Source organism: Aedes aegypti, chromosome 1, assembly GCF_002204515.2.
Source record: "Aedes aegypti strain LVP_AGWG chromosome 1, AaegL5.0 Primary Assembly, whole genome shotgun sequence".
Classification (NCBI taxonomy): Eukaryota; Metazoa; Arthropoda; class Insecta; order Diptera; family Culicidae; genus Aedes; species Aedes aegypti.
This window is the reverse complement of record NC_035107.1, coordinates 268,166,683-268,188,710: the sequence shown is the minus strand read 5'-3', so window position 1 is coordinate 268,188,710 and position 22,028 is coordinate 268,166,683. Positions and strand designations below refer to the sequence as shown.

Genomic DNA, 22,028 nt, shown 5'->3' with positions numbered 1-22,028 from the left:
TTGCAATGGCACACCCTGATAAGCGCCCTTGCAGGGGAAGGCAATGCGATAGCACCAAACAAAAAAGGAATTTTCACGCCATATTAAAGTACTTGACGTGCGCCGTCGTCGCAAGGGATTGATGACTAGTGTAGAAGGCAATTTTGCAGAACGAGTGGTTAGTTGATTACGAAATTGCACGCTTTTTGTGTCATTGTTTGAAGAATTTCGAGTGCGGTACGCCTTTATCAGGTGCGACCGTGTTCGGCGAAGGATGTAATGCAATATTGTGTCAAAGCGTTAAAGTCAATCGCTATTATCGCACCATTAAGACTGAGTCAATGAATGATGATATTCGGAATTTCCATGAATGTGGAAATTGAAAGTGATTTGGATCTGAGAAATAACGATGAAATCACAGAACATAATGGAAAAAATGGTATTAGTCACTCAGTTTATAAACTAGCAAGAGTTCTGAATTCCAATTGATAAAGAGGTAGCGAATGGAAATGTTCATAATTAACTACAATTTTATAGCTCAACAATCTATGATCTGCGCTCAGCAATACTCAAAACTGCCTCTATAAATGAGTATTGAAGTCGATTGATCAAAAAACGATCAACTGATGGAACATACACTTCGTAGTTGCTACTCCGTGATGAATCAGGATAGTGGTATTTGCACAGAGAACCACTCAGATGGGAGCTTGGGTTTTAGCTTTTTACCATCTTCAATGTGCAATTACACTATCCTTGATATTTCTAGATTGATAACGGCGCAGGCCACGTCCTTATGCCCATCGGGGATAGGAAGGAATGTTAATTAGATAGTCGTTGTTACTAGAAAACCGGAGAATCTCCTGCATTTCCCACAGCTATTTTGGAAGTAGGAGTGTTTTGTTAGTGATGGATGGGGGTATTCGACCGTATGGATACCACTGTGGTAAGCGGTTAAGTCGATTTATTCAGTTCTAGCGATAGATAGAACCGATACTGTTTGCGGCATAACGGCGCAGAGAGACAGAGAAAGATAGCTATTAGGTAGAACGTTACAAAGATGAGAAAGCTTTACTTTTGGTATAAGCGAGGGATTGAATTCTGAGGAAATGGTATCTCTCTTTCATCGCTCTCTGTTACAATCATGATCCGCAACACATCATAAGCGTCTGTTTAAGCGTCTACTGCTATAGCTCTGATTATATCGGGGGATAACAGTGCATTATAAAATCGGTCTTAACAAGCTATAAATCTGGGGGCACTATTGCTATAGGATGTTCGAGAATTGTTTATCATGCCAGTAAAAAAAAACGCCTACCCTCAATGAAAAATAAGCGAGATTTTTTTTATTTTTTAAGGTTTCTTTTTTGCTGTTGCTATTTACAAGGCTTGTTACAACTTGCGCAACATTTCCGATCATGGATCGATACAGATGCGATGTTTTTCTCGCTCCTTTGGTCGTGCTTCCAAATCACGTTTCTAATTGATTCTGCAAATATGACACACTAATTAATTGTAGATGCCATAAAGTTCTGAAGGATACGCAACTCAAGGCAAGTTAATTTTGGCATTTTTGAAACGTTGACAAATAACACTGCGGAACACGTTTTTGTCTCCAGCACCAAAATATCGCTATTCACTTATTTAAGGGTTGCTGAATCCATTGCCGTTTTCAGAAATACCATAGCACGTCTAGTTTTTGAGATATCGACTGTTGAAAATGCAAAAAATGACTATTTCAGCCAACTTGCATGCAAGTTTGCCAGCTTGTAAGGTAATATATTGGCTTAATTTGCCACAGAATTCAAACTTTATGTGTATAACAATACTTATCATTAAAGTTTGTAATACTTTTGATATGGAAAAGTTATTTTTTGATGGTTTAGAGAATTGTTGTATTTTGCCATATAGAAGAAACGAAGAATTTTGTATGGAGACTGCAAGCATGTTGAAAAAATCGGTTTAATCGAAATTTAATCGCGCAATTTCAATCAAATTATGTCTGAAATGAAAGTTCAAGTTCTATTTTGCATGTTTGGTGGATTAGATTACAAAAAAGTTTGATAAATTGTACTTTAAATTTTATGTAAACATTAATAACACCAGTGTTTTATACAACTTTGGCGACCTGTAGCTAAAAATTGTGACGTGCTGGAACATTTCTGAGAATGGCAACAGATTCAGCAACCCCAAATCTACTAGAGACACATAATTTGATCCTTGAGACACGCAAAAATGTCATTTTTGTTACGCTGTGTAATCTATTCTACGATCATTTTTAGATTAAGTTTTAAAGTATACGTTTTATGGTACATTTCGATCAAAGTACCTGACTTTATTCTAAATTCTAAATTTAGGCACAGACATTAAATAAAAAATGCACAATACTGTGCACACAAACTCACGTGCATATCATTAAACTCTAACTACTAGACACGATAGCAAATATTTTCACGTTCTCTTCATCTTCACGGTTCGAGTGTAAACCTACTTCTGACCGAACAAACAATTATTTGAGCAACAATCGGAGCAAACCAACGCAAACATTTACCACCAATCGTTCCAGATATCTCGACATCAGAAGCGAGAGATGACGCTCGTACTCGAAGGCTCGAAGCCTCCACTTCGGATAATTACATTCGAAGTGTGCACTTTGGATTTAATTAATGAATCTATCGCCCATCAGATATCCAAGCAGCACTACAGAGTGCCACCGTAAAAGTACACCCTTTGACGGGAGGAGCCATTTCACGTTGGCCGTAAAGTGTAATAGCCTACCGTAGCGAAGATTGCATTGTCGCAAAGATTGGCTTCTTCGGTGCTGCGCCGTTCCGTAAAAGCTATCTATGACCTTTGAATACGACGGGAATCTGTTGGGGTTAATTCAGAAAGCAGAAAATGTGATTCGTAATCTTCGATTTGCCGCAACCCATAGGTACACATCCCAGAGATTAAAGTGACAAATTGACAGTGAGTGATGCTCCACCAGCCTCCACCATTATGATCCTCTGTGTGACCATCTGATCTAGGGTGCGGCTATTTATGTGAGTAAGTGAAATACATCGCTTCTATGGTTGGATATTTTATATAATAAGTTTTATATTACATCAGATATTGCACGATCAAAATATGCGAAATCCCATATGCATCGGTCCTTAGATAGCAAGTTGTAATAATCTTGAAAAAAAAGCGATGATAAGAACCTTAAGAACCTGTTTAATTACCCTCCAAAATAAGATTTAGCAGAAGAAGCTTTTAGAAGGGTGTTTAGAAGCTGTAATAGTAGATAATAAGCAGGCCCAGATAGCCATTGCGGTAAACGCGCTGATATTCAATAAGACCAAGCTGAGCTTCGTGGATTCGAAACCCATCGGTCGAGGATCTTTTCGTAAAATGAAAATTATCTCGACATCCCAGGGGACCGAGTATCTTCGTACTCGCCATACGATATACATATGCAAAAATGGTCAATCGGCAAAGAAAGCTCACCTCAGTTATTATCTGTGGTAGTGCTCATTAGAACTCTAAGCCGATATGCAGGCTTTGTTCCAATAGGAACGTAATGACAGAAAGAGGAAGAAGATGAATGTCCCTAAAGTTATATGCATTGTTGGAGGGTTTTATCGAGCAGTGTTAATCCCCAATCTGATAACAGAAGTAGCAGTATATGACAAATCGGCTTTGACGACGCACATTGCCCATCGATGTTGGCATGGTTCGATTTTGACAACACTACCTTTCGATTTTGGCCACAAAACCGTTAGATTTTAGCAACACGGGAATGCATATATACATATATATGCATGCACGGGAATGCATTTTCAATCCCTGATGACTCGGTTTCTAATTTAACATTTATCGCATATGATTTTGGATGTTTCTTTAAAACTTGTCAAATATAGCAAAAACTTCAATTATGAAGGAAGAAAGTAAAAGTTCTCAGGTCTATTGATGTTGGCAACAATCCTAATTATTATATATTTCTTCCATCACTGGGCTGCGCAATTTGGCTTCATAAGTGCGAAAATGCGAATAAAAGTGCGCGATTGCATCGAATATTGTTGATGAATTCAGAGCACTTATTATTTTATTTGCGAAGAAATAGTCCACTGATGGCACCGACGCGATTTGACCCAATCCCGCAATACGCAAAACAATCCCACAATAGGAATTTTTTACCGTTAGTTCGCTTGTTGTAAGTTCGATAAAAATGTTTAAATGTGTGGTGTAAGTATTCGTCCATAACCTAAGTTAAATAAGTTCTAAACATTAGTTGACAGATATATTCATTAGAAATCAATGAACCAAATATTACTTGTAGAGTTTGACTCGAGTTTTGAGCATATCAATTAGCTGAAATATTCCCTGAAAAATTTTCAATAGTGAACAATGAATCCGGAGCCGGATTCAGAACTGTCGGAAGTCTTTCAGACCCAATTGTATACCTAGAGATATGACAATACTTATCAATTTTCAAAAGACACGAGCAAAAGAGGTGGGTTTGGTAGAAATATTGTAAATATAAATCGAAGATTACTGTTTCTGTAGGAAATTCAATTGTTCAAAAGAGCGACATGATTAGAGATTTATGTGTTATATTGCACTCTTCACCCCTAATAAGCCTATCACAAAAGTTGTACAGTGCTGAAAAGTGTGATAAAAGTGCACGGATCATATCGACGTATTCGGTGCAATTGTTCCTCGAAGTATAAGGAATGAGTGCATCAAAGACACCGTTATGATTCGACGAAACCCTGAGGTGCTATCATATTTTGAAGGAGCGTGCACACTTTTGTACTGATACAACTTGGGGCGAAATCAGACAGTGCACATTTGGCAATTTGTTTGAAAACTGTTCAACTGAATATTTTAACCTGAATTGATGAAAAATATGTTTTGATTCGTTGTACATTTCCAATGAACAGGTTGTGTGTGATTGAAAGTGATTAAATTTAATTTGAAAAAATAATTTAGACTACGAAATTGGCAATGCATTTTGGTTTTGTATAATAATTACTTTGCAATTGATAAGCATGAGCTTGAAAAACAACTGTGATTCAAATCGGTATGAAAAATTTCCATAGTTCCTATGAACATGAGTGAATCTACATTCAGGCGGTTTGCATTTATCTGCTCGAAACTCGGTTCAAGTGGAAAATTCCATAATTTAATTGCGCAGTAGAGAATATTTGAACGGAACAGAGAGCTATTTTCTGTATTATCACGATATCCAATCAAAACTTACGTTGTACGCTCTCAGTACACCATCGTGAGGGAAATTGTGTCTTAGTTTTAAATAATATACCAATCCGAACGCGATCGACCATCATTTCAAGTGGAGTTCTCAAAGTGAACAGTTCGATTAGAACAAGTGAAATCGAGTTTCAAATAATCGATATTGGAAAATATCGTTTGAATTTTTATAGCTAAATTCGAAGTAAATCCGCGATTAAATTTAAAACTTGTGATAAATTCTAATTTGAAAATTTGAATTACACAAGGTTTACCTTTTTTTGAGTACGGCTAGTTTTTGTTGATGAACAAATAGGCAGTAGTCCACACTGTGCCTTAGTGTGTGACTTAAATCAGGTAAGCTCTAATGTGACCATTTGTGAAGAAGTGAGATGCTATAAAATACCACGTTGTTTAGGCATAGCCCAATCAACGAGGGCAGTCAGTTTTGTGCGGTTAAAACGGAATACCTAAGCCAGTTTCTGGTAGATCCTGGTCGGACTTTACGCGATCCCGACCACGTGACTGCATTCCGCATTCCTTGACCCCAGATTCTGCCGGTTAGCTGCCTCCACGTGCCATAAAGTGATCGTGGACCGTTCCAACTTAAGTGTCCCTACTACCGAATTACGAATACCGTTCATCGAGGCGAACCATTCGAACTGCTTGACCGTTAGTCGAGACACGTGGGAATTGAGCAGAAGAGCATCGAATCACCTTCAAGCCACACTACACTCTTAAAAAATTTGAAATTCACAGTTGACCTAAAACTATAAGCACTGAATAATTTTGTGATGTAAATGCATTTACAACGTAATTTTATGTTTCTAATGATTTAAAGTTCAAAACTGTGAAACGACCTAAGATTTCCAATAACACTAGATTGGAAATTACGTTCCTCAATCTCTTTTTACAAACACGTGTAGTGTTTGCGTCAATTTTCTAATGTCACATGTTGCCTGCCATAATATATAAACGTGAGACTTGAATTTTCATGTTAAAAGACATAAATTTACATGATGTTTGACATCGGGGTCGATCGTAGTGCCGGCATCAAGCAGTTTGTTTTCAACATGGCCGATCGAGTACACGTCGCGTTTTCTCTTGTGCGTCGCGCGGAATCAATTTATGAAATGAAGAAAATTAAAGTGTTCCTAAACATTAAAATTTGCATATATCGTTAAGCAGAGCAACTAACAATTCACTTCTATCAGACAAGTGCGGTGATTAGGCAGTAAGTAAATTATTTAGTGAGAGACTCTACGGGTCCGAAAATATGTTCTATCTGGTTTGCGTCAGCTGATGATTATCTCAAACTTGGACACCAAGATTGCCACCGTTTGCAACAGTTGTATTCCGTTAAGTTATTAGTGTGGTGCAATAGACGGTGAGCAAGTTTTAGTTACCGGAGTTTGCTACGTGGTAAGAAATTGTCGTTCCGTTCAAAGTGTTTGTCAATTTTGAGTCCTTCGAGCAATGTAACAGTCAACGAAAATGTGCACATGTGATGTGGGCAACGATTATAATTTTTTCCTACGTGTTGCCAATTGGATGTGCAGTTAATCGTCAAAAGTAGCAAGGTAAGAGTTTCTAAGTTATTTTCAAACTTCAAATTTTCGAGTACGCACATACATATTTATGAGTGCGTTCTTAAATAAACATGACAACAAGATAATAATCAAATTACACGTCGTGATGTAAAAGTCAGTCATAATGACTTTTACGTCTCGACGTGTAATTTTTTTTTTTTTGGTTTTTCATTGTCATGTAATTTTAAGAACAGATGTAATTGTATGTCAAAAGGTTCGCTTCTTTTATGTGCATCATAAAAGACGTAAATTTAACTGACTTTTTGGAAGAGTGTAGTGCTTCGTGTGTCCCGTGACGTCAAGTTTTGCGCTTTGAGCCACGTTTTAAGGCTCAGGACTCCACCTTTCCGCGGACATCTTTACCCTGAGGGCTGTCGCACACACGGGACAGATTCGCTCTTCGCTTCGCAAGTCGGTGAGGTCGTCGATCGGTGAGTAGAATTGCATCCGGCTACTTCGAGGACGACGTGGGACCTTGGCCGGTGTAATCAGGTCAGAGAAACTTTTATGTGCACGAAAAAATTGTTCTCTTGCTAGAGAGAAAGCTTACCTTAAATATTATTATTAAGATTTATTTCCGTGACGTCACAAGTACTGAACATAGCCGCCAGTCAAAAAAAGTTTAATAACTGCAAATTTTGAATATTAGCAGAAACTTGTGAAACTCAAAAAAAGTTTTCTATTAAATTTTATTTATTTTTCGTGAAATAAATTGTTTTAAATTAATTACTTCAAATTTAGTTGAACTCCATTTTTTCTCGCACGTTTGAGCTTGTGACGATTAGCAAATTGGTTTTATTTTAGCCGAGACACACTTCCTGATCGGTTGTGTAGGAGGCGTATTGCGTTGGTGAGTTGGGAACGTGATTGAAATTTGAAAGTTATGGACAAAATATAAACTTTTCATGGATCACCCTACACTGCATCATTGAAAACGCCATAGCAAGGGCTACAGTAGACTTACAAGGTTGGCATCTTCGGCAAAGTTGCTCAAAATTAAACAAAGAACAACTCTCTAGAACACTTCAAAGCGCTAACTTGAAAAGCATAAAAGTTGGCAAAAATATTTCCGTATTTTGTTGGACCACCCTAATATTACTTAATGTCAAAATGTAGTCCTTATCACATGTAAAATTTTTGCCAAAGACACTTTTGTTCAAAAAAAAAATCATCTTTATAGTCAAAATAATTGTTTCCTCCCAATATTGCGGTCTGGCCCAATGTGCAGTGTTGTAAACATTCGACACTTTGCGAGACGTTTGTTTCATTACCATGGTCAGCAGTAATTTTATTTTTCTACCCGCTACCGTTACCTCTCACAGCACGAGCTGTAGAATGATTATTGATAAACACAAAAAAAAAAACTGTCAATTGAATGTCGTCTGACACAATGATATTTGCATAAATTTTGCTTATAATTCAGACATATCGAGCACTTATTACGAAAAATGACAGAAATAAACAAACCCATAGCGTTTCCTATAAAAACTATCGTGTTCAATGGCATTCAATTGACTTTTTTTCCGACATTCGTTTGTTTGCTCGTGTTGTGAATGTTTAAGGAAAGCGCTGCATAACATCAGCGAAAACGTATCGACTACCGTGATTGCTTACAACACTGGGCTTCATATACTCATCTGCGTTGTGTTTATCAATTATGTTCATTCAAAATCTTCAGAATTTGATGTCAAATCTGAAAAAAAAACTAAATTTATGTCTTTTTCTCAGTGAATTTGGAAATTGTATGTGATCAAATTGATTAATAAGTACTTGTTTTTTGCTAGCTACACTTGTTCTTGCAAGTTACACTTGTTTTGAATACATAACAATTCATGACGTTTTAACGAATTTTTAGTTTACTACAATATTTTATCTAATGTTCTGAATATGAGGGTTCTAAATTACCATTAAAATATATATAGTTTTGAGCTTTGCAAAAGTAAAAAATAAAATGGAAACGTTGCTTGAGTTTTCTCATTTTTAGTGCACTTTTGGTGAGCTAAAAACGAGCAGGTGTATGAAGAATAAGTAAAAATAAAAGAAATTTAATCTGATGCTACGTACTGCTTTAAAAAGGGCTTAAGAAACTTTGGGTCTTTTCGGAAACATTGCTGTTGAGCCCATTTTAGCCCACCAACGCAAACTTACACCAATGTCAGGAAGATTAGTGTTGGCTTTACCTGATAGTGGTATTGGTGAGCGTGATCCAACAACAGCGTCTTGTAAAGCCATAGTTTACGTATGTCGATGTGCCCTTTTCAAATGTTTGTCCAGACTTTGTCTTCTTCGTTCGAAATATATCTCTGACATTTGATAATTAAAAGAAATCTCTGATGTGTTGTCATGAATGCAAAATAAAATGTGTAAAAAGCCCAAGAATTTAAGTCTACAGCTGCAAATCACTGTACTTTCCATGTCTTTTAATTGGATGTTTTCAAACTCGTGTAGAAGATACTCGAGAAGCATGCCATTATAGTTAAGAGTACCATAAATATTTATAATTCTCTGTTAACTCTTGTTTTCGGATTTGCAGTCTATATGAAAACGTTCCGATTTTATTCAATATAGGCTTACGTTTCAGTCCTCAAATCGTCGAAGACTATTTGAACGATAAAAAAGTTATCGTTAAAACAGTAAAATATGAGAATTTAGGATAAAAAAATGTTTCACCCTTCAGTTTTGTGATTCTAAGCACTGATTTAGACTCATGGTATAATTCTTGAAGATAGGTCAAACACTCCTAATCACGATGGGTTAGCTTTCCTCCTATAAAATATTTTCAAATTTTCAGAAAACATGTTAAATGCTGTGTTTTTTGAATGCTAAGTACAAATCTTATATACATTAGCTCTTTTGTTGATAGAATGCTTTGAAATAATGAATTCAAAAATAAACTTTTTGAATTTGCTTCTAAATATATGAAGCACTGTAATTTGTGATCCCCTCAACGATAAGCCTTCAAATTCGCAGGAAAGATGCTTAAATAACACATCTTTCGAATGCTGAATGTGAACCTGCTGGTTATTTAATTTGTTTGTTTGAATGCTAGAATACCATTTTTTTGGAATGGTGTTCGCTGAATTGATTTTATTTATTTTTTTCTGAAATAACAGTGTTAGACACACCGTGGAGACTGGACTTCCTTCAAAATTCTTCCAAGAATATCGTTCAAGATACCTCCAAGAATTCAACGTCGATTATTTTTTCAACAATACCACTAGAAAATGCTCTAGAGATTTCACTAGGATTTTCTTCAGATTTTACCAGAAATTTCTTAAGACAGTACAGGAATTCCCTAGTTATTATCCCAAGATTTTTGTTTAGGACATCTTCAAGAATTCCACCAGTAATTTCTCCAGTTTTAAAGATTTCCTCCGAAATTGCACCCTGGTATGTCTCTAAAAATACCCTCAGCAACCACTGCATAGACTGCTTTAGAAATTCTTAGAGAAATTACTCACAAAAATCTCCCACTTCTTCTCCCAGGGATGTCTCCAGGTGAATTTCAAGAAATACTTTCAAAAATTATTGGAGAAATTTCTGAAAAAAAATCGGATGATAAATAAAACTCTAAAGTAGCCTATGATGAAACTTGTGTAAATTCCAAATTAACTATTGACGCACTCGTACTACAAAGATCTCTGAAAAAAACTCATAGACTCTTGAGGAAGTCTTAGAAGATTGCCTACATAAAGACAAATGAAATTAAAATGATCGTCGAAGTTTTGGACACTTATCTGCAGGTTTTTCTTAAAGAATTTCAAGAAAAAAATAGACTGAACCCATGAAGAATTTTTAGTAGGAATGAGCAAACACAGGAACAATTGCTGTAGTATTGACTGATGTGAAAACTTGAATGAACTTACGAATAATCCATAGAGATTTTTCTTGAGGTATTACTCGAGTAATGTAATTCTGGAGAAACTCTTAGGGAATTAAAAATCGGTTACTCGAAAATAAACTCTAAACAGCACCACCCTATCACCCACCTTATACGACAAAGAACGATGCGGCATAAAAAGGTCCTCAACTGATTTAGGCGCAATGCGACCGTTAGTTGGTTGGTACGGGGTACGGCGCTAATAATTAACATTCATGGTGACATGGCATGGCGCTGCTGGCTGGCGGATATTGAGAGTGGGTCGACGAGATGTTATTATAATGAAGTGTGCCAATCATGACTCTGCGGACATTTCCGTCGTCGTCTGCGGATTCGACGCAACAAGTAGTTTGAGCCGGGGATATTCGCTGCCTCAAATGCATACTTGTTGAACACACACACACATATAGCGACGAGTGACGAGTGCAGTGTGGAAGTGCTGTTGACACCATGGGCGGTCTCTGCGGGAGAATAATGGAAACATTGGCAAGTGGCCAAAAGTTGCGCTCTGTATGGATTGAGCTGTTGAACTTGTTGCGGAAACTGTAGTCACACTGAAGAGCGATATTTAATGGCATAATGACCTTGATATGGATAGGGCCATCGATTAAGAAATAACATACATATTGCAGCTATCACTGAAACTTTTTTGAAACTTGGAGTCGATATACATTTTTTTTCGTATTGAAAAAACTTGGTCCAGTCTGACTTAACATCGAGCAATTGGAATAAGTGTGATAAAAGAAGTAACCAACATGTAAGTTTTTTCGTATGCAATTTACCATATACTTCATTACTGCAAAACGCAATGTAACGCAAGACGACAAAATGCTAACAAATGTCTAAAGTCAGAAGCTATGGAAGCATGTGTCGAACAACCCATCATAACGTATGATAAGCTATGACCCATCATAAGCTATGATGTGAACACAAGCCCACCTATTGAGACGATGAAAAATAAATATTTCAAAAATAAACAGATCACACATGAATTATGCTTTTGTGGCAGGACAGAAGCATCACGATTGAACTTTTCTTAACGACTCAATCGAGACAAGGTCATCCACACGGGAAGGAAACGATGATCTAATCGCCTACGTGCAATAAATCTAGATGATGGCATTAGTTAATCCTATGCATGACGCACTGCTCAAGTGGCATCGCGTGGCTGCATAATCAATTTATTAAACCGTTGCAGCGAAAGCGAGCATTTTTTTCTGAACCGATTGACCGCGATCATAGATGATCGATTCGTTTTCAAGAGCATCGCTCCGATGGTCAAAATTATTACCTATGGCTTAACTGAAAAACGGTGTGTGGCAAGCCAGACAGCTTGGAGATTATCATGGACTGATTTTTCTAGAGTTTATTTTTCAGATACCTAAATATTGGAATCGTTCATAGAACATATATACGGCAGAGCAAAGCTATCGTCGAACATTGAAACTCGAACTTTAACATCTATTTTCTCTATTTATGAGTGTTATTACATGAAGTGTTTTAAAGTGTTGATCTAGAAAATGTGTTATATGTGATAACATTCCTCAGCAAGCATCAAATCTGGCTGTTGCTAACTTTCATCGAAATTCTAATATTGCGTAGCAAGCAGCGATTTATTTCGCAGAAGCTATGTTTATGGCAATTAGCCATAATTATATTGGTTCCACACAACTTAACATTTGATAAAGCATAACGTTCATAAGCGTAAGGCTAGGAATACAAAAAAATGGTTCTGCATGTGCCATACTGTGTATTGAAATAGCACTGCAGATTTGTGTTACATATACCTAGACATCAGTCATCTACGAATGATCCACGGAATGAGCAATAGAGGCTTATGTCATTTGAGTAAGGTGAAACAGTTTGGAATCAACTTCTAAGATTGCACTAGAACTTCAAAGGCACAAATCTCGCGAAGAAAGCATCCAACAGCAGTGCACTTTTTATTTTGGCTTTGTGCACTAGCAGAAAGTTTAAAATAAGAAGATCAGAAACGTTTGCCAACTATTTCTCCAGTTTAGTGCCTTTGAAAACGTGAGTAGGGGCACAAGTCGGCCATTGTGCCGGCCATCTTTGGATTCTGAGATGTTTCACGTTAAGGTAATATGGAACACCATGCAATTTTCGCTCTCTTTTGTCTCTTTCTAATCATAATCAACATCAAAAACATTGAAAAAGAATATTTCAAGTTTGAATGGAGCGATGGAGTTTTTAAACGATACATATCTAATCATGTTCTATGAGTCTATGTCCAGCACTGCCAATCCATGTTCTTATGTACTTGATGTTTTAGGATCGACGAATCAACTTAAAGTTCTAATCGATTGACTACTAGATCAGCCAAAGCGTTGGTGATCCAATGCTAAGACAAGACAAGTCAGGTCAGAGTGCAAAAACGAAACCAATTGCCTGTCAAAAAAGACCACTTCTCATTGGTCGTTTTGGCAAAGGCCTACTTTCACATCGTTGAGTTGGATTGCAACAGGGCACTTTGTTGCTAGCCTGGCCGTGTTGCTAGTTCATAAATTAGAGTTTTAATAAAAAGTTTCAAATTTTTTTATGAAATCATTTTGCTTCAAATTCATTTAAATTCGATTTTAGGTTTACCGCATGTGCTTCTACAATGCTAAAATGAATTAAAAATACTTACTTCAAAGCAATGTAATGGAAATTGTTTAAATTTTCTCAAAAAATATCGCAGTTTTTTTATATAAACCTGATTTTTCAATAAGCTAGCATCCTCTATTGCACTGAATGAATGAAACGTATAAGAAACAACAAAATCATGAACCTTGATGTTTGAATTTGTTCACAAGGTTTGCTTCAAAAGGATTCTGGTTGCACTGGCTTCTGTATCGTCAAGGTTATCGACTGAAAAACAACAGGGCAGTCTTAGTTGAGCTGTCGCGTCCTGTCCTAGATCCAATGGACCGATGCACGGGTTGACTATTTGACGTTTTAGCGGTGCCGTGTTATTTACGTGACCATGGCAACTAGTGAATTCGGCACCGCTCAAACGTTAAATTAGTGAACTCGCGCATTGATCCATTAGACTCTAGAAGGATGTATGGACCAACGCACGAGTTCACTATTTGACGTTTGAGCGGTGCCGTGTTATTTATGTGCCCATGGTAACGAATGAATTCGGCACCGCTCAAACGTCAAATTAGTGAACACGTGCATTGATCCAAATTGTTTGTAACTCGCATGATTCATTTTAATTTATTTGAGATGCTCCGATACAGTTAGACCATTTAAGACTTTAGAACAAATGATGTACTATACAGTAAACCTATTAAGAAATTTTGACAAGCTCAGTAAACCAAACTGCTGAAATTTCTGAACGGTCGAATGATCTGTTCAACCAGATATTTGATTGTGTCCTGAGTCAAGGTAAATGTTTAATTTATGACTTCAAGCCGGCATGCATCACTTAATAAATACGATTCATTGATGCACTAAATCTATAGAACTGTATAGCTAATATCACAAAACCATTTATTATACAGTAGATGAAACTTCACTCTTTACTCTCTTTATTGAAGAACCGTTCCATTGGCGTACATTAAAACCAATGTGATATATTATAGCGCATTGCACTTATACCACAATTCAAGAAGTCTTCTATTACGTATTGAATTTACGTATTTTTTTACGAAGTTTGAGTTGATTCGAGACGTTTAAATGGAAAATCTTGTATAAAAATATAAGTTTTGCGAAAATGATCTGATTTGTTTCTGTAGTTTAGTTTATAGGTATTCAACCTATGAAATATTAGAAATAAACCTAGAACATATTATTGGTCATACATGCCATAAACTTCAGAATACTCTGCAATATAGTCTCCACATATAGATACGTGATCTGTTAGCGTTTGAAATCTTTGCCTTTGCAAAAAAAATCATAGCAATTCGCTTTAATTTTATTGATCTATTTTTGTGTTGCTTTCAATAGATGTTCTGAACAATCCAAGAACATTCAAGGTCTGGAAGGATGAATACCATAGGTATAAATCGAAACAATACTCCGTTTACTTAAGAATCTATGTCATAATCAAAACACTTGTCTATTGATATTGGTTTCTTCGGTAAAGTTATTTAGCAGATAAAGGACTATCTAGCGATGAATAATTTAATTGAAAATTCATCCACTAGGTGGCGCTAGTAAAAAGAAATCAAGATTCTTATCAGGTAGAACGTTGGTGTATTCGGAAAAATTGTTCTGCATATTAAGAGCTACCTAGCGGTGAATAGTCTGATGGGGAACTCATCCGCTAGGTGGCGCTAGTAAGAAGAATTCTTCAATCTTATCTATCTCAAGGTGTCTGCGGCAACAGATAGAAGGCTATCTGGGGGGAAAAAATATTGGCGCCAAAGTATGGCCGATTACAAATTATTACCAATGCGATTCGAACAGTTATGAAGTGTGCAATAGCCTAAAGCTGACTACCTGATCAGATTTGGAATGGCTGTTTAAAATCTGATTGGACAAATTACCGCAGCAGAACAGCAACAATTTGCAACAGTATTGTTGCTTAAGATCCTTATCAGCTAGAAGGTTGGAGTCTTCGGCAAAGATATTCAGCTATCTGGCGGTATACAATTTGATTGCGAATTCATCATCTAGGTGGCGCTGGCGCTAGAAAAAAGAAATCTTCATTTTTATCTAAGTATCTCAAGATCCTTACCAGCTAGTAGGTTGGTGTCTTCGTTCAAGCCGTTTAACCAATAAAGGACTTTCTTGTGGTGGAAAACATTGGAAACATATCCACTAGGTGGTGCTAGTAACAAATCTACTTCAATCTTTTGTATCTCAAAATACTTGTCAGCTGAATAAGGGATAATTGGTCATGAAAAGTCTGATTGAAAATTCAACCGCTAAAAAACGCTAGCAATAAATTTCCTTTTCCAGTATCCCGATATAGTGGAAACATTAGTTCGTGTCTAATGGTGGAACCTAATTGAGGAATAATCATATAGATGTCGCTACAGTCATCTTTTCATAACTTTATATTCAGAATCTTTAAATTGAGTTATTGAAAGTTAGCATTCTTGGCTTCCCTTATAAACTCTTGAAGCGCAGTTGCATTGATTTTGTGATTTTTTATGTAAATAGCAAACTTCATAACTGTTTGAGTAACGCATTGGTAATAAATTATGGTCGACCATACATTGGCGCCAATATTTTCCACCTCCAGATATCCTTCAATCGGCTGAATACCTTCGCTTAAGATACCAACCTTCTAGCTGATAAGGATCTTGAGGTAGAGGAGATTATATTTTTTTTAAACTAGGATCAGATGAACATTTTTCAAACCATCACATGTATTCCCAATCAGATTCCTCACCGCCAGATCTACTGAATATCTTTTCCGAAGACACCAAGTTTTTAACTGATAACAAGGTACAGAAGATTGATTTTTTTTTTGTTTTACTAGCGCCACCTAGCGGGTGAACTTCCAATCAGCCTCTTTACCGCCAGATAACCCTAGATTGCTGAACAGCTTTGTCGAAGACACCGACCTTCTAGCTGACAAAGAATTTGATTCTACTTAGAAATTATGAATAGATCCTCGTTTACTCATATGCCCAAACTCCAAAGAATTTTTGAAAGACCTTAACTTGCATACATTTTAGCCTGATTAATAACCATATAAATCAATAATATGCTTGGGATACTGAAAAAGCATAATTACTCGATAAAATAAACATTGATTTCTTACAAGTAGACTCAACAAGACAAAACTTCGTTTTACGAATTAAATTCTATCGTTTTACGTACTGATTCAATTTACGAACCGATTCAATTTATGAACCCCCGACCTATTTCGTAAATTAAGGTTACAGTAAAACGGATTTTAAGATTGATTATTGGTATATCATCCCTGACTTCTATAGACATGTGCAGTGAGTTCCAACTTAGCTATGATCATCTTGTAACCGTTGAATGTATTGGATCTACTTGAACAAGTTATAATTCAATGTCTTTCATGTTTTGTTTGAACTGAAGAATCCCAACAAATACCCTAGCAACTTACATAAAGTATTATAAATCGTACTTTGACATAGTGATGTTACAAGCAATTGTTTTTGGACAAAAATACAAAAAGACTTTTCAAGTGTTTTTTGGTCTAAGGATTTAAGCTCCAGAACAATTTGGAGAACCAACGACTTCTTGATTAGTTTTCATGCTTTCGAATTGTATAATATATGATGTATTCGTAATTCAATGGGGCTTCTTGGACATACTTTGTTATCCATAATAACGATATTCTTAAACATTCTAAAAATGTGTTTGGAAAACAACAAACCGATTCCGAAATTCCTTAGCTTTGGGAGGAGCTGATTGTTGATGTGTCTATCGATGCAGACTCTCTTCGTGGGTTCGGCGATAGAAGTGAGTGTCGTCAAAGTACTCCGAGTAAGCTGCCTTTCCTTTTTGTCGATGATGGCTTTTATCGTCCTTTCCTTGTATCCGCTTATCCGTCCCGAAAATATATTCCAGTTCCTTAGTTTTTTCGTCTTCGCCGAAGGGTTGAGTCTGCACCTTGTGGACTATGTGGTAAAACACTACTATCTTATGCTGGAACAAACGATTCGATGAGTAGGGGATGACACTCTGGATGATTGTAGGCTTCCTATAGATTTCAAAGTTGAACGATGAACTTTCTTCCATGATGAAAAGTAGATCCAAAAACGTTATCCTTCCTTCCCCTCCTCGTGTGTGAACTTGATGTCCTTGTGTACGCTGTTGAATGTATTCAACATCCTAGGTAGATCCTTCCATTTGATGATGCTGAAAATGTCGTCGACGTATCTCCACCAAGTATCCGGTATTTGTTATATTGTTTCTTCAATTTTTCCTTAAAATTCGTTATGAATAGCTCGCCCAAAAACGGAAAGAGATGGTTCCCATAGCGGCTCCTTTCGTCTGCTTGTAGAAGTTTCCTCGAAATTGAAAGTAGCTCTCATCCACGCACAGCCTTGTCATCCTCATGTATGTCCTGATCTTTCCTTTTCATGCTGCGTCCGTCCCTTGGGGTAATAACCAGTTCTCGAGCCGCTAGGTCGAAAGACACCATCGTCTCGTCAGTCTCGATGTTTTCTGACCCTAATAGTTTCTGGGAGAATTCCCGTGTATTTTTAACTGACCTAGTGGGGAAGATATTTGGCATGCTTTGGAATTCCTTGACTAAAAATTTCGCCAGTTTATGGGTTGGGGATCCGTCTGCCGAAATGATATCTCGCATCTTTATTCCTGGTTTGTGAATTTTCGGAATGCTTCTGATTCGTGGAAGAGTGGGCAAACCAAACGAGCCTCGCCAATGATCGCCTTGCAGTCCTTATCGTCGTCGTAATCCATTTTGTCCTTGATGACGACCGCATTGCCATTATCCGCCTTGATGTAGAACACAGGTTTCTCCTTAAGTTCTTTTACGATCCTCGTTTCGTCCCGGTCTGCTCTGCCACGATGTTCCTTAATGTTTTCTGGTATTTCACTGCACCGGTTCGGATCTACGATGATTTTCTCCACGTCAGGTTTTGTAGTCACCACATAATCTGAGGTGTTCCACTGTGAACTACTGCGTCGAAAAGTTAACTATGAAATCTTCAATGGGTTCTATCACCGGAGTAGCAAAGGGGTTACCTTTCGTCGTCTTGGAGCGCAGGTTGGGTAGCTTCTTCCGGTGTAATCTGTTCTTCTTGTCTGCTTCGCAGTTTTTCACTCTAAAAGGTTGAAAACCTTGGTCAAGAATAATGCGAATCTTTTCAAGACTTCCTGAGGCAATTTTGAATGTAAAAATAGCACTTCGTTATCAGTTTGTCCAATTTCGTGTAGTGGCATTTGATCGATTCCGTGATGTATTGAAAATTTTGCCCTCCAATAGACTCACACCTAAATAATTTAGTCACACGCACACCACAATATTTTCATACCATGTTTGTCATATATTGGAAGGTGTCGTAGCTTAAAGAACCAACGTGTAACGTACATGTCGCACACTGTTGGATTGCCAAGACAACCAAAATGTACTTAAAACGAAATCACCTGGAGGCTTTGCACGTGCAATATTTCACTTATAAGATGTCGCGAAAAGGCCTTCTACGTACAAAAGTGGAGGCGGTATACGTGCATATATTATGTGATGAATAATAGCACACAATGCAAGTGTACAAATTTTCTACCGAACTAACCTGTGATCTTATGCGACTTAACTTATAATAACAAATGTTGATTTGACAGCTGCTACGGATTGATTCGACTTACTTTGTACGAGTGTACAAGACGAAACAAAATGTACAAATGAACTCATAAAACAGCGTTTTATGCGAGGAAACTCATCAATTTGACGATTTTATTCATCGTGTTTGGCGAGTTTGATGTTATTTGTATGAATAAACGGGTTAATACGTGAACTTTGATGCCACTTCAGGTTGTCTGGGTGTGCACTGAATGCAAGGTTTGTGCTTCTAAAAGGCGAGTTTTTTAACCGTTCATCATTAGGCGAATTTCCCAAAATAGTGTTCTGTCAAATTTACTGCTTTTTGGGTGGTGATTTGAAGGTTGCCCAAAGATAATGTAGGTTTATATGGAATTGCTATGGAGAAATTTTGAAAAATGTTCCTATCACGTTTGTACTGTAATGTAAGTATGTACAAACTTAGAGAAAACTCATTTGTCAAACCATAATGAAGAAATTTCCTCAAGAGAGCAAAAGCAAGAGCGCAAGAGGGATTAAAGCCCTGCAAACATCTACAAAAATCCCAATCTAGCTCAACAGGGATTTATTTCTTCAGCAATATCTTTCATTAAGGTTTGAAGAATGAGTTTCCACTATGGAATGGTAAGTTTGTACTTACTCACTATCGGATGTTAGCTTTTCTTTTAGACACTCCTTCAGAAATGCCACGTCCTTCTGTGTGCTTAAGAATAAAATGGAATAGCACTAAATTCGAATTTCATTTATGTATAGGTATTCCACTAAACAGCTCGAAGATTTATTATCAATACATTTCTTCTTCTCAACAACCCTGGGCAAAGGCACAACCTTGTGATCAGCTTGACTGCTGTCAGGTCTCGGGGCTTAAATGTATCTTTACTCTGAAGAGAAAGATGCACACTATTGGTGCCAATGATGATAATAATCAAGAGTGTTTTCTAATGAACACTATTGATTAGCATCACCGAGAACCGATACTTTACGTGGTCTATGATGAAGCGGTCCTTGTTTGTTTTTTCTATACGTTTTTTATTTATGCTTCCAGACACTCATCCGGTAACAGTTTAATCAAAACCTCCTAACATTGAAGAAATCGTGCTGAACAGGAACACGCATCGACGTACAAGGATACAACAAAATCTTATTAAACCCGTTTCTTTTACTAATAATACCACTATTTACTAATTTACTAATTATATCATTCTCTTCTCGTCAACAAGCGTCATTTCAGGTTTAGGGTTTTCATTATAGCATTGAATATACTATAAGAATGCCGTCAGACTAAAAAAACGTGTGACTAATCGCTATCTCTATTTATAGGTACCCGTAACCGTGAATAGGAATAGTAACTCATGAGAAAAATACTAGGATATAAGTGAGTACGAACTAATCACTAACACCCCCAACACTGAAAAGGTAAGCACATATTATATTCACATATTATTTATAACACCAAATTATCGGAGATTACTACAATTTTAATAATCTGATAGTGTCAGTTAGAGTTTTCAAACAACGTAAAGAACAAATTTCTTCTTATAACAGATCCTAGTAATGACATATTATCGGCGCGGCAAAAAATAAAAACAGTTTATTCGCTGAGGTTGAATTTTTGTAAGTGTAAGTGATTATAGTATAATCTGTACTTGTGATTGCTGTGCGATGCGCTTCATTGTTGCAGGACATTGTTCTCATTATTATACGGCCTTCAGCCCTCGGCGGGATCACCTTTAGAAGATATATGAATAATGCCGTAGCTGGTTTTGATCATGTTACTAAGAAAATAGTGATAATGTGATAATATAGTGAGATGACGTTATTGTGTCGAATAATTTTGTGTGGTTAATGGTAGTAAGCTACTAAGGTTGTGATTATTAGAGTGATGATAGTTTGTGATATTTTGAATATTAGTGATATAAGAAACGAGAATCCTACTTTTATTTTAATGAAGATAATGATATTGGTGTTGATGTGATTTATTTATTACAGTGATTATTTTTAATGAGAAGTTTTATACTTTAAACTTGATGAAGCAGTAGTATTGTATTGTGGCTGGGTTATAGATGTGATGTTAATAATAAAATTAATATGGATAATGGTGACGTTGTTAGTAGAAATTCTGTTGATAATGAAGATGGTGATATCAATACCAGTGAATAGTGCTATGAAGTAATCTAATAGTTATCAAGTGAAGTGATAGTGTGAAAAGAACGTTTCCCACCTTCTACCGTAACCTTCTGAGACAGATCGCAACAGTGTCTTCTTGGAAGCCATCTTTCCGTGCACGTCTGGTGAACTGCTTCAGAAGGATTACGTCCTCTTTACTATCTAAAGTCTAGTTTAGAGCTTTGAACAGTATTCACTGTACGGCTAGCAACTTTAATAGAAAAAAAAATACATTTCTTCTTCTCAACAATTCCGGAAAATTACGTCTTCTACAGGCTCAGTTTAATCTACAATTATCGGGTCAATATTAAAGTTGAATCTACGTCTAATAGCATAGTAACTTACAACTATGTAGTCGTATCAAAAACCATAAAAACAACTATCGTTCCTATAAACGATTGTGACATTCATAAAGACGATGATTTACTGCACCTTTTGAATGCTCCTGCTGGACATACATTGCACCCATTTAACTTTTGCCCTTGTGCTCCGGAGGCCTAACCAACTGCATCTCCGACCGGCTCCGACAATGAGATGATGATTTCGCGCGCGTGAGGAAGTACTCACTCAGCGAAAAACGTTCCGCCTTCGGCTCGGTTCTGACATTGGCTGGGCCGGATCGGACTTATAAAGGCATTTGCATTGCGCTCGAATTGCTCTAAATTCATGCTCATTGCTAGTTCCTGAAGTGCAGGACTGCTCCTCCGCGGTCGTCGTTATTCAAAATGACCATCCAGATACATACAGTACAGTGCGCGTTCGATTTTGGCAACATGTTCAACTGGCATGCGAATCAAATCGAACCGTTTTTAAATTAAAACTGCAACCATCGTTATTAACACATACTGTGAAAATTTCATTCAAATCGGACCATAAGTAACTGATATCTAGCATACTTAAGTTAATAATTTAGTATGGAAAATCGGAAAAGTTACAAATATATTGTCCAATACTGTTATATCTG

General features: G+C 36.9%; 1 protein-coding gene across 2 annotated transcripts in view; it reads right to left on the bottom strand.

Annotated features, from left to right (window-relative positions):
• Positions 1-22,028, bottom strand: part of LOC5573319 (EH domain-containing protein 3) — a 61,608-nt gene that overhangs the window by 17,725 nt on the left and 21,855 nt on the right. The window lies entirely within an intron of this gene.